General features: G+C 42.1%; 1 protein-coding gene across 10 annotated transcripts in view; it reads left to right on the top strand.

The window, feature by feature from the left end:
- The window catches only part of PKNOX2 (PBX/knotted 1 homeobox 2), a 529,964-nt gene that overhangs the window by 277,083 nt on the left and 226,454 nt on the right, over positions 1-26,427 (top strand). For 6 of the 10 annotated variants that reach the window (XM_078379794.1, XM_072979253.2, XM_072979256.2 and 3 more), the window contains one exon: positions 16,336-16,440. The exons of the other annotated variants lie outside the window; for them this stretch is intronic. The gene's annotated coding sequence lies outside the window, so the exon portion shown is untranslated. The remainder of the gene's footprint in view (positions 1-16,335; positions 16,441-26,427) is intronic. 10 annotated transcript variants of the gene reach the window in all.

Genomic DNA, 26,427 nt, shown 5'->3' with positions numbered 1-26,427 from the left:
AACACTTGTGCCTGATCCTAACCTCTGACAGTCTTTGAGTTTAAGATGACACTGTTTATTTGTGCGCAGAGTAATATAAAGCCAGTGAATTAATGGAGCAGATCGGTGGTTAGTATGAGTAAAAAAGAACACTGATTTCATTCTGTCTGCTCTAACCATAAGCAAGTCTAGATCCAGTTCACACTCTGGGAGGATTGCCATAATCAGCTTGGATTTAACGTGGTGGCACATAATTATTTTGGATAGCTCAGCAGTTTAGGTACCTGGCTGAAGAGCCAGAGGTTGGGAGTTAAATTCTTCACTGTGCCTCCTTGATGGGGGCTGGACTCAATTGTACATAGCAGCCCTTCCGGCTCTGCCGTTCTAAGATGAAGATGGTTTGAAGGCTTCTCAACATGGTTAGGGCTCTAAATGACACAAAGGAGCATAGAGCACTGCTGCCTTGAAAGTCAGTGAGACGGAGCTGGGTGGATGTGAAGCCAATGGGACAAGGCTGGTAAGACTCATATCAAGACTTCATACTTTGACTATCGATTGATAGAGCTAATACCTACATAGATCTTTCTAGCATCAATGGAACAAAAACACCAGCAATATCTTGACATTTGTCAAGGGCAAGGGAGCAGGAAAACCTGACACAGCAAAACTACTATTTTTTTTCCAGAGAGGGAATTCTAGAGATGAGAAGAGTTGTTTGACTACTGCAGGTAGTCGGCAAGATAAAATACAGGAGATACCTCGGTGTTCTGGCAAATATTCTTATCTCTGTGACAACAGTTATGCTGGACTAAAACAAACTCCCAGTGGTTATATATAGTCTTTGTGGCCAAGTATTTGTGGGCCCCAGAATAAAGATGAATAAATCATTTCATCCTTCTTACTCTGATCCCTGCCATTGTGCAATTGAAAACATTGCTTTAAAGTGGCTACCTCTTGTTACAGGATGAGTAAAAATACTTCAGTGCGGTTACTTGTTTCAAGGGACAGACTTGTGGTGTGGGAGCCTATTATTGGAAACCTCTTAAAGTCAGTCTGTTTCAGATCTGTTTTGAGTTTCTAAACTGTCCTTGAACTGATAGGTTTTCTGGGGTGATCTCAACTTCTAGCTTTATGACAAAGAGAGAGATGCATAATTCTATGATCCTTAAAACAAGTGATGTCAGTGTGTGTGTGAATTTTTTTTATTTTATTTTTGTAATTGGCATCATTCTTTTCCCTATCCATAAGTATTTGTAAGGGGTCTGTTAGGCCATCAAGCACAAACCCTTGCTCAATGCAGGAATCCAAAAATTGAGGGTCGTTTTATACACAGAAGCAGCCACTTTCCCCTGCCTTTTGCAAAGCCACAGGCTTAGCAAAAAGGAAGGGAAGGCTCCCTTCGGGTAAAGCAGCCATGAAAGAGCTGCACAATCACAGCCCTTTGATCCTGAAGCCCCTGGGGCTTTGGAGGTGGATAAAGCAGCCATGAAAGGGCTTCAGGATCAAAGGGCTGCGATCGTGCAGCCTTTACTCAAAGGGGAACTTCCCTTCCTTTTTGCTAAGCTCTGTGACTTAGCAAAAGGAAGGGAAATGCAGGGAGTTTTCTGATTTGGAGTTAGAAAGGGGAGGTCATCGTATACATTGGGACATCTTATAAGCCGCTCAGAGTGCTCACATAGGCCAGATGGGCGGGATACAAATCAAATCAAATCAAATCAAATCAAATCAAATCAAATCAAATAAATAAATAAATAAATAAATAAATAAATAAAGGAAAAATGCAGTAATCTGTTCTTTTGTCATACAGCTCTAACAGTTATTAAGTTTTTCCTGATGTTCAACCAAAATCTGGCTTCCTGTAACGTGAGCCCATTATTAAGTGGCTTGCCCTCTGGGATGACTGAGAACAGATTCTGCCCCTCCTCTGTATGACAATCTTTCAGTAATTTGAAAAATAGTATCATATTTGCCCTTAGTCTTCTTTTTCTCAACGCTAAACATATTCAGTTCTTTCATCATAGGGCATGGTTTCCCTGATCATCCTTGTTGCCCTCCTCTGAACTTGCTCCAGTTTGTTAGCATCCTTCTTTAAAGTGTGGTGTCCAGAACTGGACACAGTACTCAATATGAGGCCTAAGCAGTGCTGAATAGGACCCTGTCGCTCACCATCAACCTCTGTTGTGCCTCTTGCGTGTACCTAGATTATGTACCCAGTCTCAGGCACCCACCACATCCTTTACTACGCTGCCACCAGTTGATCTCTTTACCAACTATGTTTCCTGTGAAAGACTCAGGTCCATTCAGTACTTAACTTTGAAATACAAACAGGTTTATTGGTTACAAGTTGTTTCAGGAATAGTTCTTAAGCACATTTTTGAAGTTACACAAAGCAGCCCATATATTCCTTTAACCTCTTCTATTCTTAACTAATACACATAACGTTCTGACTGGTCACTCACTAAAATCTCTCTCTGCCACAAAACTCCCAAACTAACTGTCTCTGACTCTTTCTGACTTCTCAACTCAGACTCTCCTCTCTGACTTAAAGTGATGGAACTAACTTCTCTCTGACTCACACCTCCCTTCTAGCTTCTCTGGCTCCACCTCTCGACAGCTCCCATTGGTGTATGCAGATAACCTCATACATGAACCAAAGCAGGGTGATCACCACAAGAACTAACATGTCACAGAATTTGGAGCTTGTACTTCTGTTAATGCAGCCTAAAATAGCATTTGCCCTATTTGCAGCCATATTGCACTGTTGGCTCATATTCAGCTTGTGATCTACAATTCCAAGTTTCTTCTCATTTGTAGTATTACTGAGCCATGCATCCCCCATTATGTGTTTGGTTCCCCCCCCCCAGAGTAGAAGTCTGCATTTATCCTTATTAAATTTAATTCTCTTACGTTCAGGCCAGTGCTCAAGCTTATCAAGATCTTTTTGAATTTTGTTCCTGTCTTCCAGAGTATTAGCTATTCCACTCAGTGTTGTGTCAACTGCAAATTCAATAAGCATTCCCTGCATTCCTTCATACAAGTCATTAATAAAAATATTGAAGAGTATCAGGCCCAGTACTGAGCATTGTTGTACCAAGGACTGAAAGGATAAAGCTAAGGTTTCACATAGCAACAACACCTGGCTGGAGTTGTGTCTTCACCAACACTATCTTTATAGCAGGACAAGTTGTGAAGCGGGTGATTGCTCAATTGAAGATCACAGATAAGGGCAGCTTGTTGCCCAAGCTTTTGGATGGAGCACCTCATTACTCTGGCTGGTAGTCATCTTTTACATGCACTAGTTCCCACATTCAGTTGTGTATTTGAAGACCAAGGGACAGGGAATGGGGGAAAGTCCATCAAAGTAGACTGGGAGTGGTGAATTGTCTTTCTAATCCTCATAAATTTCTTTTTCCTTCTTGATTGTGCAGTCACAGACCCGAGTCTCTTTTTAATAAGATTTGACCCCAAACTGCAAACCTCTTCATATCCAGGATGGAAAGAACAAGAGATTTAAGCCATTTTAATTTGGAAAAAAATATATGAAACTGACACATTTCTCTTTCCAAGGCCAAGGTTTGGCATACTTAGTTTTTTAAAAGTTTGGTTTTGAATCCCTGTTTTTTTTAACCTTGTTAGTGTTGCTGCTTTTGAGGTTCGGGTGAGGTAGAATGATAACCCATTCACACTGATCATTTGTTCAGCTGTCCTTGTACCCCTGGTTACCGGTACTGTTATCTCAATGTCCACACCAAGGGGAACTGAAATTAGCACCAATAGAGTCAAGAACAAAAAAGCTTGGTTGCTGGGTTTGTTTGTTTGTTTGTTTGTTTGTTTGTTTGTTTGTTGTTGTTGTTGTTGTTTTGCACCACTGCTGGCGGAGGCATATTTTTGTTCTGCTTTGCTCCAATTCGTTCCAGTGTAGGAAGTGCTCATACATTGTTCCATGCTCTCTGTGTGTGTCCTTTGATTTGCTAATCAGAGCATTTTCCTGCTGATCAGTCTTCACCCTGCCATGCCCCTTTGGACAAGGAAAAATAAGGTAGGAAGAAGGAGAAGTCTAGCAAGCCAGGAGAGGGCAGAAAAGATATGCAAAAGGGGAAGACAATCTGCGTTGGGAGTAAAATGTCAGGGAGCAATTCTGGAAGTCTGTGGACAGGCAGTAGGAGAACAACCCATTGTATACAGGAACAGGTACTCTCCCAATGTGTGGCTGCAGCCACCAAGGTGAGCTATGAACATCTGCCATTAAAAATACCAGAACGACCAGGAAAAGAAAACAGAATGATTGGGAGCCAACCTACTGTGTATATAAGCTCTGGAATGAGAGAGAGAGAGAGAGAGAGAGAGAGAGAGAGAGTTATGATCTTTAACACCTGTATGGCAGACACAGGTGCCATATGTTCCCCTTTTCGGTGCTGAAAGTAACTACAGTATACCTATTGGAATTAACCAGTACATGTAGAGGATATTGAAAAAGAATGCTGTTTAATTTTATTTCTGAATATTTTATGACTATTTTGGAGAATTTGCCAGCATTCACAAATTTCTTCTTGGGATGGAAAAGCAGTCAATGTTTTTCTTTTTTTTAATGTAAATATAAGATGACGGTTTCCCACCCCTCAAGCAGAAACTTGAGTTGGACAAATACCCACAACTTATTTAAGGTACACTACCTTATTTGGGGAGCTTTGGGGCAGGTGCAACAGGAAAAAACAGGATGACAGGAATGAGAACTCATAGTAAGCTGGGAGTGGGGTCTATTCAAGGAGGAGGTGGAGAGAGAGATGCTCTTTTTGATATTTCTGTAACATCCTATTCTTTATATTTGATAATTTTAGTTCTTTGGCCCTCCTGAAAATATACCCTGAAGTGATCCTGCATTTTCTGCTTTAGGTTTGTTCTCCCACCACCCACCCACTGAGCAGCCTTTCATCTGCAGATCTTTCAACAATAAACCCCCCCCCCATCAAAAATTCTCATCTAAGAGTTGGATTCCTTCAATGGCACAGTCTTATGTCTCTGCCAAATGGCTATTGCAGGGTTAATTTTCCAAGAAGGAAGCAGAACATATAGTTGGATGCCATACAGAAGGGCCACCAGGAGCAAGAGGCAAGATTTTGAGTGATGTTAATCCACATACTTCATTATGTTTTAAATTATTAGCTCTCATACTTCAGGGAAAGAGAAGGGGGGGGAGAGATAGATGGGAATTGTGGCTTGGGGGGCCTCTTCATTCTCACCACAAAATTTCAGTTGTTGAGAGAAACATCAGAGTAAACCTGTAAAGTGTTGCCCTGTGAAAGCCGCCAGAGCCAGCCTAGAAAAAAAAGCAGTGAAGTGGGAGGGAATGTGTTTACTATATTTTTCAAGGGCTTCTTTCTTAGTCTTCCTTTCCTTCCCCCTCTCGTAGGATGGATTGAGGCAGTGTAAGGAAATCTGAATAACTAATCAGAGTCCTCATTAACCCCCTGCTGAGATGCTCAAACATTCACTTTGCTGTTTATGAAGCAGAAAAAAAATCTGCATTAAAATTGATGTGTTATTAATCCTACTGTTCTAGACCTAGTGGGCACTGAATTTCCTTTATTTTGCCCGAGGCCAAACAGTATGGGGCCCCCGAGCCTCTCCAGGGCAGAATGGTGACAGCCTGTTATTTATTGGCCCAATGTGGTGAGCCCAATTTCACTTGGAGCAATTGCCTTCAACCTAATCGTGAGTGTTTCGCATAATTTTTACATATGGACACTCTCTCACTCACATATTCACTTTCACACACTTTCTCTCAGGTACTCAAATTTATTCACACATCCCAACAACACAGAGGTGACCAAACACTTGTACAGTATATCCAATCTCTCTCTGTGTGTGTCTTTCTTGTACCCCCAAACTACCTTGAAGTGCATATATTGCATTTCTGTAATTCCTGAGAACAAGAAGAAACATCTCTCAGTCTTGATTTAAATTCATTTCTCTAAATCTGAGCCAAATATTCTTCCCATATTTCCTTTGTAATGAGTTGCAAGACCTTGTTTCTACTGCTTTGCACTGCAGTTTGTATACTTTTTGTGCATTTTTCTAATGTGAAAATCTGTTTATTCGTTTTACATAATGTGAATATTTCTTTAAACATTTCACCATAGACACCCCTCACACTGACAAAAGTGTGCATCAATTGTTCATATTTGAAAACATGCTCACATAGCTGTTCACATTTTCACCTTGTTTTGTACACTCTGCATGTCTCTGAAATGTCTGATAAGACTTGCAAATGTGCAGATTCTTGAAGCAAGGTGCATTTCTTTTCACAGCATGGCTCAGAAGGTGTATGAAAATGCTGCTTTTCTCAAGACTGTTGAATGCAAGGAAATTGTTTTCTATCCCTAGAATACAGCCGTGCTTTGAACTTTCAGATACTCCATGCTATTGGCTGTGACTGGTTTGTGAGTGAGTGAGTGAATGAATGAATAAACAAAGAAACAAACTGGTCTAACCTTGTACCAGACAACTTTTCCATCCGCCCCAGTATTGTTCATCCAAGTAGTCTCAGACAGAAAGAGATCTTGCTCACCACTTTCCAGTCCTGATAGTTAGAATGAACCAGGAACCTTCTGCATGAAAAAATATGTGCTCTGCCACTGAACTAAACATGAATTATTGTTAATACGAAATGCTATGCCTTTTCTTGTTTACCTTAGAAGTTGGACCGGCAACAAAAAGTTGCAGTGTGGAATGCTCACATTCACTTTTCCAATCAGTTTTCCAGCCAACCATGCCCTCTGCCTTGATGCACCATTTCATTACCCCTCTCACCACAATTATAGATAGCCAGGATTTTGTGCCCATTGAGCACCCAGTACAGAATCAGAATCACACCAGAGTGAGTAAAGCCTTCTTGTGCAAGTAGGGTTCTATCTAAGCGGAAAGCCTTTTGAAGTCCTTCCTGTGCAAAAGCATTGAATCGATAGTGTGTAATTAGGTGGAGCTAGCTGAGAATCTAAGAGACAAGCAGCAGTCCATAAAACAGCTAGAGGACCACAAATCCCACATTTGTAGCCTCTGAGGATGTTGCTGCCTAGAAGATTATCTAAACTGGAGACAGCTCTCCTGATGTGGTAGCTTCACAGCAAGGTGAAGGTTCCTGGTTCTTAGGCTGTTACTTCCTGGCACACTGACCAAAATCCTCTTGCACAGCTATGCAAATAGTGCAACATTTGGATTAACTTGAATTGCCCCAAGTTAAGAAATTCCTGAAGACATTATCAGTTGAACACCGTACCATACAAATCAGTATATAACTGATAATTTTTATGCTAACTTCTTAACTTGGGGCAATTTGCTTCCAAAGTTACAATGTTTGTGCTATGGCAGTGTAGCTAAGTAAGAGGATTTGGTACATTTTATGTTATTTTTATGCATTCGTTAGAATTTTCCTCATGGTAACTATGGATTTAAAACAAAACATTATTTTATCATATTTCCTAATCTCACAAAAGATCCATTTCTTGATGTCCATTACTACTTTCTGGATGAAATGCCAGAATAATCTCACTGCAGTTTATATGTGAGCATGCATTGCAGGTGTCTCTCACAAGGAATCAATATGTAAAACCTAGCCAGTTTGATGGAGGCTGAGCCAAAGGAAACTCATTTATTAGTGGATTCAGGCTCCTTTCCTCCACCCCCACTTTCCAGACTCAGTTACCCCCCATGGTGTTCTAGTATGACTAGGCCTGTCTTTTAATTAGGCGTTTGGGGAGACACAGCATGATGCCTGCACCACTGACCATTTTGTAGCCTCCGGGCCAGCTGGCCGTGAGGTATGTGTGGACGTTAATCATAAATCTCTTCCGGACTTTTAAAGACATTTTACATTGGATTAAAGTCAGGAGCTGAAGTGTCTTCGAGGTGTTTTTTCTTTAAATGCAGAATCTCTTTGGTGGGGAGGGGGTTAAGTACTCCTGTGGAAACCTCCCATCCCTCAGATCAAACTTAATTGTGCGTCAAATATTCTGCATTGTTTACATCCCCTCTGTTGTCTGTTCAGACAGCAAAGTGGGATACAACCAGGAGTTTGATTCAGTAAAGAAGAAAAGGACACGACAGGGGTGGTTAATTTTCATGGTTACAGCACCCATGATCCTTTACCATGGGCCTGCTCTGTGGCCACAATGGGAGATGTAGACCAGAACAACTGGGAGGCCGGATCTGCTGCCAGAGGTGGAATGCATGCCATACAGAAAGCCCCAGATTCAGACTCCTGTGGGAAGTTCCTTTAAAGAAAACCAACGGACTAAGGAGCCTAGGGAGCTGTGGTCAGAAAAGAAACTTTAATTTGCAGATTGTGGGCAACAAGGGTAGGTTAATAGTGAAAAAGGAACGATCCTGTGTAGCACATTGGTTTCGAATAAAATCATTAAGCTCTCTAATGTTCAGGGTTTTAAAAGGGGCATCTCCTTCTCATTTGATAGAAGACCTGCATATTGGCATTGACTCTCATCATGAGAAATAATTTCAAAATATGAAAATATATTTTCAGACCTCACAGCAATATACAGTGGTGCCTCGCACAACGAGCGCCCCGTAGAGCGATTGCTAATGCGATCGCAGAGCGATGCCCCCAATGGGCAAAAATCGCAGAGCGAAGGTCGGTAAGCGGATCGCTTACCGACCTTCGCTTTGTGACCCGCCGATCAGCTGTTCCGCGGCTTCAAAATGGCCGCCGGAACAGCCGAAAGGGCCGGGCGCAGCATTTTCGCGCCCTTGGTAAGCAAGGGGAGGGCGCGAAAACGCTGCTGGAACAGCTGAAATGGCTGCGCGCAGCGTTTTCGTGCCCTCCCCTCACTTACCAAGGGCGCGAAAATGCTGCGGCCGGCCATTTCGGCTGTTCCAGGGGCCATTTTGAACCCGCCGGACAGCTGATCGCAGGCATTTTCGCACCCCCGTTCAACAAGGAGAGGGCGTGAAAATGGCTGCCGGCCATCAGAGAAACATCGCTGAACAGTGAGTACAGCAGCCGATTGTTTAATGCGTTCCAATGGGCTTTTCTGCCCCGCTCAGCGATGTTTCACACAGCGAGGGTTAATCCGGGATGGATTAACCTCGCTGTGCGAGGCACCACTGTGTATATATATATATATACACACACACACACACACACACACACACACACACACACACATACATATATATATATACATACACACACACACACATACATACATATACATACACACACATACATGTGTGTGTGTGTGTGTGTATATAACTATAATTGATATATATATATATAGCTATATAATAGCTATAATTTATATATATATATAAATTATATATTCTCCAAAAATTATAGCCTACAGTTCTCATTACAGTGGTGTCTCGCTTAATGAGCGCACCATTTAACAACGAATCTGCATAGCGATGTCGCAGTTGCGACCGCAAAAGCGATCGCATTGCGATGTTTAGATAGGGAAAAGCTCGCATTGCGATGATCGCATTGCAATGTTTTTACAGCAGCTGATCGGCGGTTCCAAAATGAGCGCCGCAAGTGTTTTCGCGCCCTGCCCCCGCTTACCGAGGGCGTGAAAATGGCGGCGCTATGGAGGAACATCGCTGAACAGTGAGTTTAGGGCCCCATAGGAACACATTAAACTAAGTTTAATGCGTTCATATGGGGTTTTTCGATCCGTTTAGCTTCCCAGCTTGTGCGTATGTATGATTAGCTTTACAAAGAGAAATGTTGCTCAGAAACATTTTGCACAAACTGCAGAAATCTAAGAATGGGAGAGCATCTATTGTCTCTCATATACCAAGGAACCTTTTTTGCTTAAATTTTTTTCATCAAAGTGTCTCAATGTGTCACAACAGCATAATCAAAGAATATAAAGAATTTAGTGAGTATTCCTCATGCAACTAGTAGAAATGTACTTTAAAGTGTTTTTTGAAATATTGAGGTACATGTGTGTGTCTTGTAAAGCAATAACAGCAAATGCATGTGGTGCTTTGAAGACTAGCATATGTTTCTGTTCAGGAAAGCTAGTGTGGAATAAACAGTCAGGCTCAAAGACAACACAAGAATTGTTGTTCCTTTGGTTACAAACAGGCTAGCAGAACTGCTCTCTTTGGGGAGAATTGTTCAGCATGGATAAATTACTTGTAAAAATGCCTCTCTCATGTTCATACTGTTTATGCGGATCATCTTCCTCGCCAAAGTAAAGTGTGTGATTTTCCCATTTTCTTCTGCCAAAGAGGTAGGCAGGGGCACCAGAACCCGAGACATCAATGTTATAAATTTAGACAGATTGACACAGCCTGCAGTTTCCTTGTTCTCCCCTTCTTTTTCATTTTGCCTTCTCTCTTCTTTTCCTGTCATATAAATTGTTGCACTTACATTTCAAGGTATGGCTTATTGGCAGAGAAAATGAGATTAGGCTAGGTATTTCAACCTGAAACCTTTCTTTGGGCAGTCGAAAGGAAAATAAAAACAACAAGAGGCATTAATTATGGGAAGAAAATCTTATTTCCCCAGGCTCAAGAGCATTTGGGGGGCTACTGTGTCACCTGAGGTGCTCTCTGCTGTCCTAGAAGGTGTTTTATTAATCCCCGGTTGCTCAGACTGCATAGAGCAGCAGTGTAAATTCCAGATGCACTTGCGACACAGCATGGTGTGGCATATTTCTTTAATAGATGGTTCTACATGAACTTTCAACAGTAAGGGTTATTCACATCCTATCCAAAAATGAAAGACCAAGAATGCAGCTATGGAGCTAGTGGGGAAGGGAACACAATAAATCTGGAGGTGGATTCAACAGTATCACGAGATGCATTGTGTGACTGTTGCCATACCTGCCCATGGTGGGGGTGGCTGGAAGTGTTTATCCATAGGCTTGATGAACTCCAGACTCTCTTTGCTGATCGAACTGGTCTTAGGATAGGAGAACGGGGTACAAAATATGGTTGGGCTCCTGGTTCTCCCTGTCTCCACAGTCCACAGGGTGGCTTATTTAATCCTACAAGGTGGTCATTGCCTTGAGTTCCCAGCCGATCCCAAGTTCCAGTCACTGGACTGGCACAACCTCCAGTCCATGAGTGGGGTCTAGCTCTCCACCTTGACTCCAACCAGCTGAAGCCCTTTAATTAATGCTGGGCCGATGCAGGCCCTTGAGTCCTCAAAATCTTTGTCTTGCCACCAGAGGCTGTGCCACTGGCATTCCTTCTGCCACTTCCTCTGCCAGCACACCCTTTGGGTCATGGTGGGGCTGGCAGCCTATGGCTTGGCAGGGCATCTTGGTCTCCACAGGGATGGAGACAGAGAGCTGAACACAGGTGCACCTCCCCAGGGACCTGTTCCTTTTCCTCTTGCTGGGTGGAATTGGATCCAAGGGCAGAAATGCTGGGTGCAGGTTTCTCTGCATCCTCTGCCCAGTCCTCTCCCTCTGAGTTTGTGGAGGGCAATAAACCTCTCTCTTCTTCCTCCTCCTCTTTTAAGCCTGGGTCCTGACAATCCAATCCAGCCTCCACTCCAGCTCTCAGGTGCTATTCATCAGCCTCTGCCTTCTTCCTCCCACCTGGGGTCTCACTTGGGCTGCCCTGTTGCCAGGTCCTCAATGAGGTCCTCAATGCCAGGTCCTCAGGAGGTGCAAGCCCAAGGCAGGTGGCCAGACAGAGACAGCCAGAGCATCCCATTCACATACTGTAAGAAATAAATTACCTCTTCTTGAGAATTTGCACATTGTGAGGTTTACAAAGTATTTGGAGAAAATAAAGCAGAGACAAAAAAAGTACTGTATGCACAACTTAAAATGTGATTAGCTAAGTGTAGTGTTGGTTTTTAACTAGATGGGTACACTGAAATTGTGGACCAAGCAAGGTGATAGCAAGTGTCTTGGTCCACAAGCCATCCATTATAAAATGTGTACCCCTAAAGAAAAAAAAAATAGAAACATATTTTAGTCTATGGTGGTCATTCTCAGCCCCCCCCTTTTTTGGCCACAACCACAAATACAATGTGAAAGAAATATAGCCAAATCAAAATTGTATAAGTCCCATAACAAAACTTACGAAGTAATATGTGAAGAATTGTTTCCAATCTGTGGCCCTCTTCAGATGTGTCAGGGTCCCCTGTTGAGAATGACTGGTCACACATTAGGGAAATGTGTGAATAAATAAGCACATCAGGAAAAATCCAATTATTCAAAAAAGACTCTATGGTTTATGAATGTGGGATATTGTAAATATGTATCCATCATTCAGAATGCCAGGAAATAGCCCAGTGGTGCACAATATCATGCCCATGTTGCCAGCAGGAAAAAGTATGCCGGGCTTCACATTAAAAAGGGCAGCCTAAATGTTGATGACATCCACGTCAGCAGTCAAGATGGTCTACAGGTTACTTTCTTGTGCTTACTGCCATTCACAAAGAGACACCAAGCGGGGGAAAATCCCAGATTCTGACTCCTTTTTAAATCTTTTAACCACCTCACCCAACCACAAAGCAGCTGTCAGGGCTATCAAGTTTTCTAAGATGTGGGGAGATATTTTGAATATGTCTTACAAAATTGCATGAAAATTCCCTGAAGATGCGAAAATGTCTCAATTTCTTGAGGACTATGAATTCATTACTTTCTTTAAAGCAAACATGTTCTTTTTAAAGAAAACCTGTCTTTTGAGTTTGTTTCTGTGACTTTTAGTTGCATTGCAGCTCTCCAAATATCACCCTCCACCATAAATGTATATAATGTGTCATTTCTTAAATTCTTGCTGGCAAGCCTGTGGCATGCATACTCAGTGTTATAACAAAGTGACTGTTTTTCCTATTTGAAATGATTTTTTTGAGGATCAGTATTTCATCCCTGCAAATTTAATTCTTTACAAATGAAAAAAGCAGGTGGGGCTAATCATTCTCTTTCATGATAAGCAAGATTGGTCTTTTCAATTTACATAATGTATTTTAAATCTGAGGATCTTTAGGGTTGCTTATTTCTGAACTGAGGGAAAACAGTTTTACTTATAAAAAAGTAATTCAGAATCCCTTTCCCCAATTTTATCACAGAGCATGATCAGACTGTCTGCTACAACTGTGCCAAATTGTACTAATGTTGTGCAGTTAGCTTCCTTTTGTGCTTCCCAACTGATCTTTCTTCAAACAAAGAAATATGAATATTTTCTGTATCCTACAGAAAGCTTGGGCATTTCCTTTTTCTGGACTACGACTTCCAGAATCCCCAGCCCAGCATGGGCAGTGTATAGTGTGGTTTAAAGTGACCATAGGTCTTCTTTGACAGAGAGTAGTCCTCTAGGAGTCCTTTATTTGAAAGGCTGTGAAATCTGATTTAAAAATAAAGTTCAACTGCTACCATAAAGAGGGAAATCTGAGATCTTGATGTTTCTCACCTAGAGTTAAGATTTGGACACCCAGGTTCAGTAGGCAGAGCAGTCACCTGATTTCTAATCTTCCCCAGTCAGCTGAGAAGTATTGTAACTCTGAATTATTGACAGAAATTTTAGTTTTTCACCTGTGTACATATTCAGTTATATGTAAATTGGTAGCGCATTTTGTCATCTTCTGTTCTGATGCATGTTCTCCTTTTTTGGCAATGTGTACCCTGGCATGACAGCATGGCCAGCATGGCTGGAGAATTCTAGGAGCTGCAGTCCAAAGAGGCAACTTTTCTAAGCTCAGTGTTTGTCCGGTTTGTTTGTCATTTGATACAGAAGCGGAGCATGCCTATATCTCGGCAGCCAGAATTAGCAAGTAGAAATCTTTCTGAATGGCCCTTTGCTTATTGAGAGGCAAGAACCCCAGAAATGTCAGCTGAACTAGCCCTAGTTCATTTCCATCTGAGAGAGTCTGTGTGCCATGTTAATTAGAACTGTCATGAAAATAATGACAGTGGCTTTCTCTTCCCTATGTTTAACTATAAATTATTGTTATCACATAAAGTGAAACTGTCACCTTAATTAAAGATCTTCCAAAAAATCACTTTTTATTAAGGCATTGAAATATGCAAATGTATGTAAATATACTAGGTGCAAAGCCACATAATTAATTGACTTGAAGGCCTTTGCAAGTAATGTGTTTGTATGTGAAAGAGTGTGTCTGTATGTGTGTGGTAACTGCATAGTTATTTAGGAAGGGAGAAATGGAGCATTGAATCTAGACTTCTTTTCCTCGTTCTCAGTGGAATATAATACCTAATTGAGCTTTGCCAAATATTTGTAAAAAATACCATGGTCATTTTGGTCTCTGCAGATATTACCTGTTGCATACTGAGTTGCACAACTCCACAGCAACAGAAAGTGTCTACAGAGACTTCTTAATTTATGAGTATTTGCCTCTGAAAGATACACATTTTGCTTTCCTACGCAACAGGATTTCAGCCAACATGTCAATTCTAAGGGGCCAAAATTGAACCTTGTATTAGACCAGTGTTTCTCAACCTTTTTTTGAGTCATAACCTCTTTTATAATAGTCAAGTAACCTGCGACCTCCCTGTGAGCCCCCCCGCCCCACCACTGGTAGTTTTTCGGCTGCAGATTTGGCACATCTCCCTATAAAAATAATTTGGGGCCATCCTTGCAGGTCTGACTTTGCCATTAGTATGTAGTAGCACTGCCTGCTTTCCCAGAGCAAACTGTCTGATACTTTCCATATAATGGCTGCCCCTGCCCCTGCCCCTGCCCCTGCCACCACCTCTCTGATTACAACCCAAAGAATCAGACTTTGCCGGCCTGGTTAGTATTTAAGAGGGATAGGCAACAAACACTGCTGCTCTCCTTTCTGTCTGCTCCAGCCAGCCGAGAAAAAGTGACCAATTTTCCCTTTCCTCTCCCTCCTTCCCTCCCTCCCTAGGTCACTGGGAAAGGAAGGAAAAAGGAAACTGGAAAGAGAGTTGAGTGAGAAAGCGGAGGTGGTGTGGATGGGCCCTTTGGAGGAATACTGGCTGCTCTTCCTGAATTCAACACGGGACCGAGTGGTTTTGCCGTGCTTTGTGCCTTGCCATGTTGGATTGTATGGCTGCAGTGACCCCACAGAAAACTCTTGACTGTTACAAAAGGGGTCATGACAAAAATAAAAAAATAAATAAAAAAAATTGAGATGTATTTACAAAAACCAGACAAGGACATCAGGGGCAGTGTCAGGTATTGCTAAGAACCACCCAGGCTCCCTCTCACTGTCCCCTGACTATTTTTCTATCTTGCTGTTACTGGCTGGTCAGCAATTCTCCCAGTTTGCAAGTGGTGACTGGAATGAGGAGATACAGCAGCATCCTGTACTCCCTGCATGATTCTGCTGACTGGAGACAGAAGGAAGGATGAGCAGATTGACAATAGGGCCTTGAAGAACAGGATGGTCCCTTGTGAGAAAGAGGCCCATATGGGGCACCTTACTGCATTTCAGTCAGTCTCTTGTCAGTTTTCAGTCTCAGAAGGAATGGATTTATAAGGTAAATTTTTGAACATTGGGGTTCTCAGCCAACAGCTGTATTACACACCAACTTCATTTGTTCTGTCAAATAAATAACACTGGGGGGAGCAGAGAACATCTGTGCTTTAGTAAATTTCTAGTACATTTTAAAAGTTACTATTTTACTAAGTGGTAAAAGAAAACTATTTTTGTTGTGTCACATGATCTTCTTAATGCTTACTTTTGCAAACTCATTTTCATCTAATAATGAACATGATGCCATTTTGTCAAGAGTAGTGCAACTCTGCAGTAGCCTATATATTCTTTTTCCTGGAGATGAGGGAATGTAGCCTTCCAGATGTTGATGGCTAGAGAGACCATCAGCCCTCCCCGTTAGCCATACTGACTAGGGTCGGTGGGAATTAAGACTTCAACAACAGCAGGAAGGCCATTTCTTTTCCTGTCATCGTCTTCTACACACTCAGAAATTTGATTTCTACAGACTTTAGAGAAAATGACTACAAAAGTGGCTGTTCCAACCAGTTGCATTAACAAATGTTTGACCCAGAGGGCTAAAATAAAGAAGACAAAATATCAGAGTCAGCTAAGATAGGAACAATCCCTGATAAATGGAGAGATTTGAGCCACGCAGTGTTTTTACAGTATTGTTACCTGCCTGATCCTATTTCACTTGCTCAGAATTTTTTGTTTGCTCATCTGACAAAAATAAAATAAAATAAACACACATCTTTTTACTTTGGTTTATGGCATTAGTTTCAGAATAAGAATAATTTTAGGGAGTCCAACCAGTAGCCCTTCTGGAGACCTTGTTGGAAATAACCAGAGTTTGGATCTTCTTTCGCTTTCACAGGCTGTTGTTTTTTGGAAAGACTTCCTGCTGTGAGGAAGCACCCTCTTCTTTCCAACCCATGGTTTTATCTGTCTCTTTTCAGGTGGCTCTGCTTTGGCTGGAAGAAGTGGCTTTTGTGTAACTGGCAGCAAAAGGGCCGAAGGGAGAGTTTCAAAGGACGAAAGCGGCTCCTGGAGCATATGCCACAGTAAGCCCCACACTCCCATCATTTCAGCTACAAAACAGGAGAGCCAATTGATTTCCATAAGCCTGACCAACAAACAACACCTGGAACTGATATTGCAGTTTGATAGGGTGAACTCTAGGACATATTGGTAGGGCTGTGCCATAAAATAACCCCTGAAAATCAGAGTTTGAAATATACAGTATCGTAGTAGTAATATGATTTAACATATGCAATGTGCAGACATGGATGCCTGTGTGTGTGCATGTGTGTGGTGTGCGTGTGTGTGTGGGGGGTGCAAGGTCAAATAAGAACTGGATGCTGATTTTGGAGAAACAAAACAAGAGAGATCTATTGGGACAGAAGATATGTACTCCATTGTGAAATAACCCCATCTCTACTGAAACATTCAAAGGATATTGCCTTCCAAGAAGAATTTTTTTTCTCTGTGGCTTTTAATAATTTAACTTACTGGACATTTTTTTAAAAAATAACCATGGTATTTTTAAAAACTAGGGAAGCATTTCCCCCCTAAACATCTCTTTGTGGAGCATATATTATTTTCAGTTGATACATGTCAGTCCACTTCCGTCCCCCCCTTCACCCCTCTCTTTTGTCAAAGAGATGGTTCCCTCCACTGTGCTGCTGCTGCCGCCTCCTCCTTAGCATTTATGGGTACCTGCTAAGCCCCCCAACTCTGTAGAGGGCTCTCTGCTCACTCTCCAAAGCTTCCTGTTTTCCTTTTTGTGATGCGGAGCCCAGTGTCTTGTTTACCATCACCCCCAAAACAGTTACCCCAACAGTGCAGTTGCAATGCAGCAAAAGCATGATGATCTTCATAGGCTGCATGGCAACAATCTGTTTTACACCAATTTCCTCCTGGCATGATTTTTTTAGTAGTGTCCCAAATCGTCCCATAGTCCCTTGGATCAGAGTCTTTTATCAGGCTGGTGGGTTCTGCTCAAGTCAAGGAATCTATTTACAAACATAATATACTCTTTTGCTGGAGTGTGTCACCAGGAGAGAGACAGGTTCCCAACAATTCCTTGTCCTACTTTATATTGAGTAGATTCTTGCTATTGAGGATGTATTCCAGATAGGTGTAGTTTTAAAAAAAGTGGTTTCTTAAAAATAGCAGCATACTTGGATCTTTAGTAAGAAGTACAATCTAAGAAGCATAACTGTGAACAGAGGTGTCTGCTGCATTTTGCAAGTTGTTTTATATTTATATTATGATGTGTAAGATGAAATTTCTCCCTCAGATGTACGTTTTATATATAATTATATATAAAATGATGGTGACAATGTAAGAGAAAATTTCCCCCAAAAAATATATCTTCTAAAAAGCAGCGCTCATCTATTGAATCAGCTATTTTCTTTAAATCTGAATTCTGGATTAGAATTTTGCAAGTGATTCATTGATGTGTTGGAGTGCACAGAAGCTTCTTCTGCATCCATAAATAGCTGATCTTTACAAGTTGCATTTAGATTATTGCAAGCATTACAGAAAAATAGCAGGTTCACTCTGTCCTTTTTTCTTTTAAGAAAGAACATTGATTTTTTAAAAAAAGGATCTATTGGACCACTGCCTTTCCCCTGCTACTCTCACACTTTCTCTCAAAGACAGGAAGAAATAAATATAATTAAAGAGGCAGGTACTAATGTTCTCTATCAGAGCTATATACAGTACCTGGCTTTCTGCCCATTACATGTAGAAGGTCTTCTAGCACCCTATAGAGGAGAGCACATTTCTTGTGGTACAGATTTTTGTAGATTACAATTTAATGCATTGAACTAGTACTCCAAATCAACCATGAGTGCTCATTGGAAGGACAGATCCTGAAGCTGAGACTCCAATACTTTGGCCATCTCATGAGAAGAGAAGACTTCCTGGAAAAGACCCTGACGTTGGGAAAGTGTGAAGGCAAGAGGAGAAGGGGACAACAGAGGACGAGATGGTTGGACAGTGTCACCGAAGCTACCAACATGAATTTGACCAAACTCCGGGAGGCAGCGGAAGACAAGAGGGCCTGGCGTGCTCTGGCCCATGGGGTCATGAAGAGTCGGACACGACTTAACGACTAAACAACAAAAGTACTCCAAAGGCAACCATTCCTAAGAATGAATTCTGTCTTATAAACTAGTCTTTGTGAAGAAGCCCTACATATTTTAGCTTATAATAGTGTGTTAGTCAGTTGTGCAAGAGCTTTTCTGAGGTATAGTCAAATTTGTACCTATTGCTGGAACCACAAATTTTATGTATGGGCAATCATCATAATAGTCTCTGTAGTCACATCCACAAGGAGAATCCCAAATGCATTTCAGCTAATCCTTATCTATATTGATTTCCTCTTCCACATCCATCTCCTATAAATTAAAACATCATTTTCTGTACAGTACTTTTCTTTTCTCCCCACTCTTCTTCAATGGGGGCCAGGGTAACATACATACCCATCCCTCTTTAATGTATACTCCCAGCAACCGTGTAAAAACAATTGGTTAAATTTCACCTTGTGACCTTTTGTGCCTGAGCGATTTTTGAACCCCAGTCGGTTAAACTCTAACCGCCCCACTCCACAAACCCTGATGAGTCATTGTTAAATTGAGTACACTTGCCAGCCAGACCCACTCCTGTTTCCAGTTTCGTCACCCTTGCATGTGTGGAGAGCATTGAGTCTGAAGAGGAGAGCCTCCTGCTATCTGTGGGGATGTGCCTCTGAGCAGAAAAACTCATGTTCCAGAACCTTCACTCCCACAGAGAGCACCCATTGGCATTGGAGACTCTGCTGCGATTCATCTCTCTACATGTGTAGGAGAACCACAAAAGCAGAAATGTGGGTAAGACGGGAGCACTCTCCTCTACCTTCATCCTTCATTAAAGAACAACCAGGGGGCTTTCTTATGATGAGTTGCAAAAGATAACGCTCTTGTCCATTCAAGGGTTAGGAGCATTATCTTTTGCAACTCATCACAGAAAAGCACAGGTATGGAAAGCAATGGCCCTCCAGATGTTTTGGGGACTCCTGCATCCATCCACGGAGACAACATTGCCAGAAGACTTCTTTAACAGAAAATTGTAATCTGTTTGAAGGGCTGCCAGAAGACAACCTTCCTTTTCAAGGTATACAGTATTCCAGTTGCAGAGCTGTTTGGTCCGGCTCTGATTTAAAGAAAACGAGCCATAGGGAGGGAGATCAGGAATCTTGAAGCTGCTGTTCATCCACTAAGCACCACCTGGACCTCTGGTTCAACACATACACAGCTCACATGTTCATGCCCTTTCTCCGCTCCAATGAGATGCAATGTAATTCTGTTTAAACTATGATTCTCATTTTATAATTACTGTGATTTTGTACTCGTTCATATAAATTAGGATATGCAAATCACTGCCCTCCTTTGTGTGTATAGAGAGGGAGGGAGAGGAAGAGAGATGCATTTTTTGTTGTTTAGTGGGTGATATATATCTGACAACCTGAGTCAAAGATGACAAGACTCCTAAAGGAAAGGACGATAGTTTTTTCATCCCTACTAGAAGGATATATAAGCAGGATACCTTTTCTATTGTAATTTTGTATAAGAGTCACAATTGCTGTCCTTTTTATCACTCTGTGTATTTTTCACAATTTCTAAATGAAAATTTTGTGTCAGTGCTCAGAGCCAATGTGGTGTATCAAATACAGTGTTGGACTATGACTCAGGAGACCTGGGTTCAAATCCCCTCTGAAACATGGAAACTCAGTGTACTAACACAGCAGAAAAATATTGTGACTTCACTGTGAAGTCCTACTCTGGAAGTTGAGTTTCCCTGGGCTAATTTGCTTCAGCCAATTACACAGGAGTTAGCAGAGATTGTGGAAGAAATCGGCCTTGTTAACAGGTTACAAACCATTTGAATTCCCTCCTCCCCACGTGTGGTGTCTGGGCCTGTCTGTTTCCCTCTGCCCTTCACATTCAGATTATACTTTTTCTTTCAAAGGCTTCCTTCCTTCCTCTTTCTTTGCCACTTTGCCCCTTCTATTTATTTGGAAGGGCACCACTGCATCTCTGAAAGCAAAATGTTACAGACTGACTAAGGGCTTGTTTACATTTACATTTGCCTCGCAATAAACTCCATTCTAAATGGCATTGGTTTAGAAATCTTACGGTAATCACATGGTGTTTAGGTTGGTGTGTGTGTCCTCTTGGGAAAACTTTTAATCCATTTTTAAGTTTTGTTGTGTCTCAGTTGAGGGGGCTGTCCTGCACCCGCACACCCTGCCCTCACGTTGGCCACTTACCCCTGATGCCGTCCGTGGTCTGTTGAGGGAGGAATAGAGAGGGCAAAACTGCTTGTCGCTTTAGAAAGCTTGACTGCTTCTCTCCCTTTAAGAATGCTCCAGCTGTTCCCATTTGTACCCACAGAATACACCATATAAAAATGAAAGGTGCATGGCTTTGCAGTGGTGCAGAAACACTGATCCAAGCATGGATCCACATGATTTTAACATGGGATCATCCCCAAGCTACTGTCCAATCTGTGGGCAGAGATGGTGGCTATGACTGAGATTGTTTGGGGTAACCCTACATAAAAATCATGGGGATCCGTGGGGATCTGTACCTCTGATCCATTTTTTTTGGTCCAAAGACAGCTCTTCACTCCTCCAACCCAGTACTGGACTGGCCACATTTCCCCCTTCCTTTCAGGCTTCCTGCGTCCCTCCGTCCTCTTCGCTTCCCCCATCCCACTGCAGCTGTCGTTGCTGCTGCCACCTCTCCCACTGCCTCTGCTGCACACCCAAAGACGCAATTTGCAGTTTCAGAGGTGTTTAGATATGCAAAAACAATTGAAATCAGGGTTTTATATGCGTGCTAAAATAAATGACCCTCTGGCATAACTATTTTACATCGCTTTCCAATCAGAAAGCATGCTTTCCTGGCACAGTAATCCATGTTTCTGTTTACATCATGGTGGCTCCTTATTTTAAACTGTTTTTTAAAAAGCACAGCACAATACATTGTCGGTGGGATCAAGCTATTTGTCTCTTTTTTTCCTTGCTCTTAGAGATAAAAACATCAGAGATAAAAACAAAGCGATCAGTCAGTATCCTACTGGACTGCCAGTGAGTGGAAAGTTCTGCCTGCTTAATACCGCAAGCTTTCATGAGTATTGTTCTTGCACACCTGGTAATCTTCACGAAGGAAACTCTTGTTCCTTTTGCATGGTGGCAATGCTTGTGCAAGTAGTACAGCCCGGCATTAATACGTAGGTGGGTCCTTCTGCTCAGTGAAAGTACAGTAGGATAATGAGCAACGTTTAATGCTCCTGCAAGATGTTTTACCCTTCTCTGAAGTTGTCAAGATGTGTTGTTAGGTGGGTATTTTTAATTGTTAGTATTATTATTTTGGTATTTGTTGTACAGGATACATCCCTGAAGCATTCTAGGCTTAAAAGGCTGGCTTGTGATGAATTGCTTCAGAGAGGGGGAAATGCCTTGTGTATAATTGTTGCCTTCAGGCATGCTGCAATCTCTCTCTCTCTCTCTCTCTCACACACACACACACACACACACACACACACACACACACACACAGAGAGAGAGAGAGAGAGAGAGAGAGAGAGAGAGAGGCAGACAGAGGATGCAATTTCTGATTCTGCCGCCCTTGGACCACCCATTTTGAAGAGACCTCAGGGGAAACACCTGTCTTCTTTGAACAGGATAGGCTTGGCCCCAGAGCTGAAAACACTGCAATACTTCCATTTCTTTGCCAAGAAGGTCACAAGAGATGCTAATTTGCATATCCTTTCTTGTAGCATCCCTAGACAGATGAAAAGGTCCAACCAAATATAGAAAACTTACTTGGACTTCAATTCTCAGATTTACACAATCAGGAGGGCCAAATAACCGAAGAGTAATTTCCCCCCATCTCTGAGGCCAACAATGGTGCCTGCTCTGCCTTTACCCTGTTTACTTGTATGAAGGTTTATCAGCATGTATGTTTACCTGGTTTACCTTTACCCTGAGTAAAGGGGCAGCAACAGAGGGCAGTGGCAGCACAGCAAGCTCATAGCTGCAGTTCCAGCGGTAATGGTGGGAGGGGAAAATGTTCTGATACGACTGGGGAAACAGAAGGGAGGTTAAACCCCCCCGCCCCGCTCCCTCCCTTCCTCCTCAGCCAGAGTAGCCTCTGTTGAGGCTGGCTTGCTTTGTGGGTGAAGAGCCCATGGAATTGGCGTAGCCCTCTTCTTCACAGCCATCATTTAGCAGGCTTTCCTTTTGTTGTTGTTACATGAAATAAGCGGCATAGCAAAACAGCAGTGTATCAACCCAGCATATATATTAAACACCCCTAATGTCTTAGAATCTCTCAGGGTCCATTAAGAAAATATTTCAGAAGATGGAAACAGAGGATTGGGTTTCTCTTTCTTCCCTTTTAATCACAACCCACCAGATAAATCACAGGGTTGCCACCTCAGATAACGCCACCCACAGGTCCATTTGGCCCCACTCACATGAGGGAAATATTTTGTAGTTCTTCCGATAGTTTCCCTACCTCTGTTGTACTGAATCATAGTCACGTGGTTTATATCCCAGGACGAACATCCCAAGAACTTTCAGCAGTACCAATATATATCTTCCTGTCCGAATCATTATGGCTGGCTACACCATGGTACCCGTTTATTTTCTTTCTTGCAATTTAGGGGGGAAAAGAGTCAAGCATCTCGCACAGTCATGCACCTTAGAGGGAGCCTTGTTCCTGAAACATCGAAGTATAGATAAATATTATGAATATATACACACCCACGTAATATATCAGAAACAAGGCTCCTTCTAAGGTGCATGACTGTGCGAGCATGCTTGGCTCTTGCCCCACCACCCCACCACCCCCCACGGACAGCTTTCCTCCTTGCCTGTGCACCCATCCCCTTTCGTACTGGTTGCAATAAAACCCCACATGGGAGTTGGGGTGGGGGCGACTCACACATGAGGGGGTGGAATTTAAAGAGAACATTGATTAGGAAGGGTTTATGTGTAGGAAAGTGTCCTCTGTTGCACTGCAATGCGCACAATAGACTTGGGACAGCAGCGCAGCAGTACCGGCAATCACCCCCCCATGACATTGGCATACTGACATTTCAATGTATCTTCCCATAGAATTTTTTAAAAATTATTCAGCAGTAATGTAATGGCAGAAGCCCCCCAGTGACATACTTTTACCAGTGTACTGATGAATCAGGCAAAAAGATTTTTTTTTAAAATATTGTGCGGTGCTGCAGTAATGGGGACCAACTTCCTGGCTTTGATCCTGAAAAGAAGCAGGCCAGGGCAGGCAATACCAGTAAGGACTGCACCGGTAGAACAAAGGTACAAAATAAGACAACCCTCCTAGCAATGGGGAAGTGTTCCGTAGTTGTGCCACCGGCTTAGAAAAATCTCTCGATCTTGTCTCTCTGTCTTGTGACTTGGAAAAAAAAAAGCAACAAACTAACTGGGGGATAACTAGAGAACATTCCCTTCATATGACCAGGGTCTAACCCTCTACATCAGCTACACAGTGGGATAACTGGGAGCGCACCGAATCACAGCACAAACACAGAATCTCTTGTTGTGCCAAGAAGGAATGGGACAGATCTAAAAAGGGGCGGGATGGAGTGCTCTGAACACCGTAACTGAGTTCAAACCAAACCACAAGATTGCACAAGTATTACTGTTGCACAGTTGGTAATTGTCAGGAAGCAATCCAAATACTGTAGCAGTCTATATAACCATTTGTTTTTTGTTTTTTGTTTTTTTTATTTATTTATTTAGGAACAGGGATAGAGGGTACAAAAAGAAAGAGGGGATAGGAAAGGAAAAATGGTTTTGGGGGATAGGAGAGCATAAAGTATAACATCATCCAATCAATTCATATTACTAACACATATCAACTTTTTGCTTTTTCACAATTTGATTACCCTCCTGCTTTTATCTTATCATTTAACTTTAATTTTATTCTATGTTATTCCAACATTGTCTGGTAGCTGCTGCCATTTATACAATACATCTCATCGTTCAGTTTTTTTTTTAATTGAACAGTCTTTCAGCCCATCTGACAGAATATCCATTTTTTTCACTTCCCATATTTTCACCATAAAATTGTCTGGTTTCAGTATCTCTGCCTCCTTAAGATTTTTGTCATAATGCTTTTTAATTTTGGAAGCTGCATGGGTCACTGGATAACTCTCTACTGCATTCATATTTCCTGGTGTCATGTCTAATACAGACGATTCTAAAGTCTGTACAACTTCATTTAATTTTTGCTTGGCATCTACTGTCCCCTCTTTCGTCCCTTTCATCAAATCTTCTAATTTGCTAAGACCTGCATTCACTTGCTGGAACCCTGTTAATATTAGCCTTTGTATATTAATCTGCCATTCCTTTTCTATTTCTTGCACCACTATTCCAGAACTTTGGGATTGAACAGACCAAGTCTCCATTTGTTCTTTTGAATTTTTGGGGTCCATCTCAGGCTTTGGGGTTTGTATAAATACCACAATAATCACCCCCTAGAAATCCTTCCACAGTTTCCACAATTTTATCAACAATTCAAACCCCTCATCATAAACCTCCCCTTAGATCTCCCTCCAATCTTTGTCCAAATATTGTAGTATAAAAATCAACTTTTAGCCCAGCAAATACAATATCAATTAGAACCGTGACGCAGTTATTTCTTCTTCTCCTGAGTTCAGCAAGCTTCTATTATTAGACTCACACGCGGTCTGCAGTCTGACAAACTAAACAACAGTCACAGAGTCTCAAACTGTCCAGTAGATTGTCCTTGGAGCTCGTCTTGTGATCTTCATTAACCCCTTAATGCTCCTTAGTCCAGTCGGCCACGTCAGCTCCTTCTCCCGAAAACCACCAGATTCTATTATTTATAGTTCACAAAGTCCAGAGAAGGCAAAGAGTAACGTATCCCAGCCACACTGCATCCACCGAAGTCTCTTAAATCCAGTCAGACGGTGTTGCTGTCTGGGATTCTTCTCCAGAAACATAAGATTTATTTTTCCATCTCAGACTCTCGGCTTTAGAATCAGCCTGGTGTTTAAGAGTTCACTTAGAGAAGCTTAGTTTCGCTTTTGAGTCAGACTGATAAGATAAACCCGCCGCTGCATTTATTCTTTCAGCCAAATATTTTCATTCTTATTTCAGCTTAATGAGGCTGTTTCATAAAGCAGAGGCTTCAGCTTACTTACTTGTAATATATTATTAGTTTATATTGATTGCTCTCCTCTCCCCCGGTAAAGGGTTCCTCGCGGCTCAGTGCCAAAAAATGGCGCCCGCTCCAGTCCGTGCACGGTGATTTCTTCAGAAGAAAAAAGTCCGGGTCTGCCTCCCTTTCTTCTCCTTCTGCTGCTCACCATCTGCTTCAGAGAGACTTCTTCTAGACTCTCCTTTGATCCCCATTTCAAAAGGGGGATCCCGGGCTGGAGGGTTCCAGCTTTTTCCAGAGAGCTCCTCTCTGGAGTTGCTGGCAGCACCGCAACAAAGCCCCGCCTCCCAGTCTATATAACCATTTGGACAGGCTCTCAGACAGCTTCTTAACCTCCCCTGATGTCCTTCACATAACTCAGAGGCATTGTGGGAAATTAAAATGATGCAAGACAGCAGGGTTCAACAGACGAAGGGGCCCAACTAGTGGATACTTTGGTTAGGATCATATTGAATCTGGCCCTACACTTCAAGAGCTGGCCCTACACTTCCAGATAATGGGCCACGGGTAATTTTTCTTTTCGACATGCAGGAGAATGTAGCGGTAAATGTCCTAGGGATGAGGTTTGAGGACTCCCATCCTAGTGCATTTCTATATTAATTTTCCTGGCCTGCACATTTCTGAGAATCTGTATATCAGAATTTAAGCTGCAGAAAGTTTTGCACCTCTGCATATATTGAAGCTTAGTTCTTAGTTGAAACATATTGAAATGGACTTTAAATTCAAACCCTGAGATTTGCATATTTTATGTATTTATGAAATACATTGTTTATTAAAATA

The sequence above is a fragment of the Pogona vitticeps genome, chromosome 8 (genome assembly GCF_051106095.1).
Source record: "Pogona vitticeps strain Pit_001003342236 chromosome 8, PviZW2.1, whole genome shotgun sequence".
In the NCBI taxonomy this organism is placed as follows: Eukaryota; Metazoa; Chordata; class Lepidosauria; order Squamata; family Agamidae; genus Pogona; species Pogona vitticeps.
This window is presented reverse-complemented; position numbering and strand designations above follow the sequence as displayed.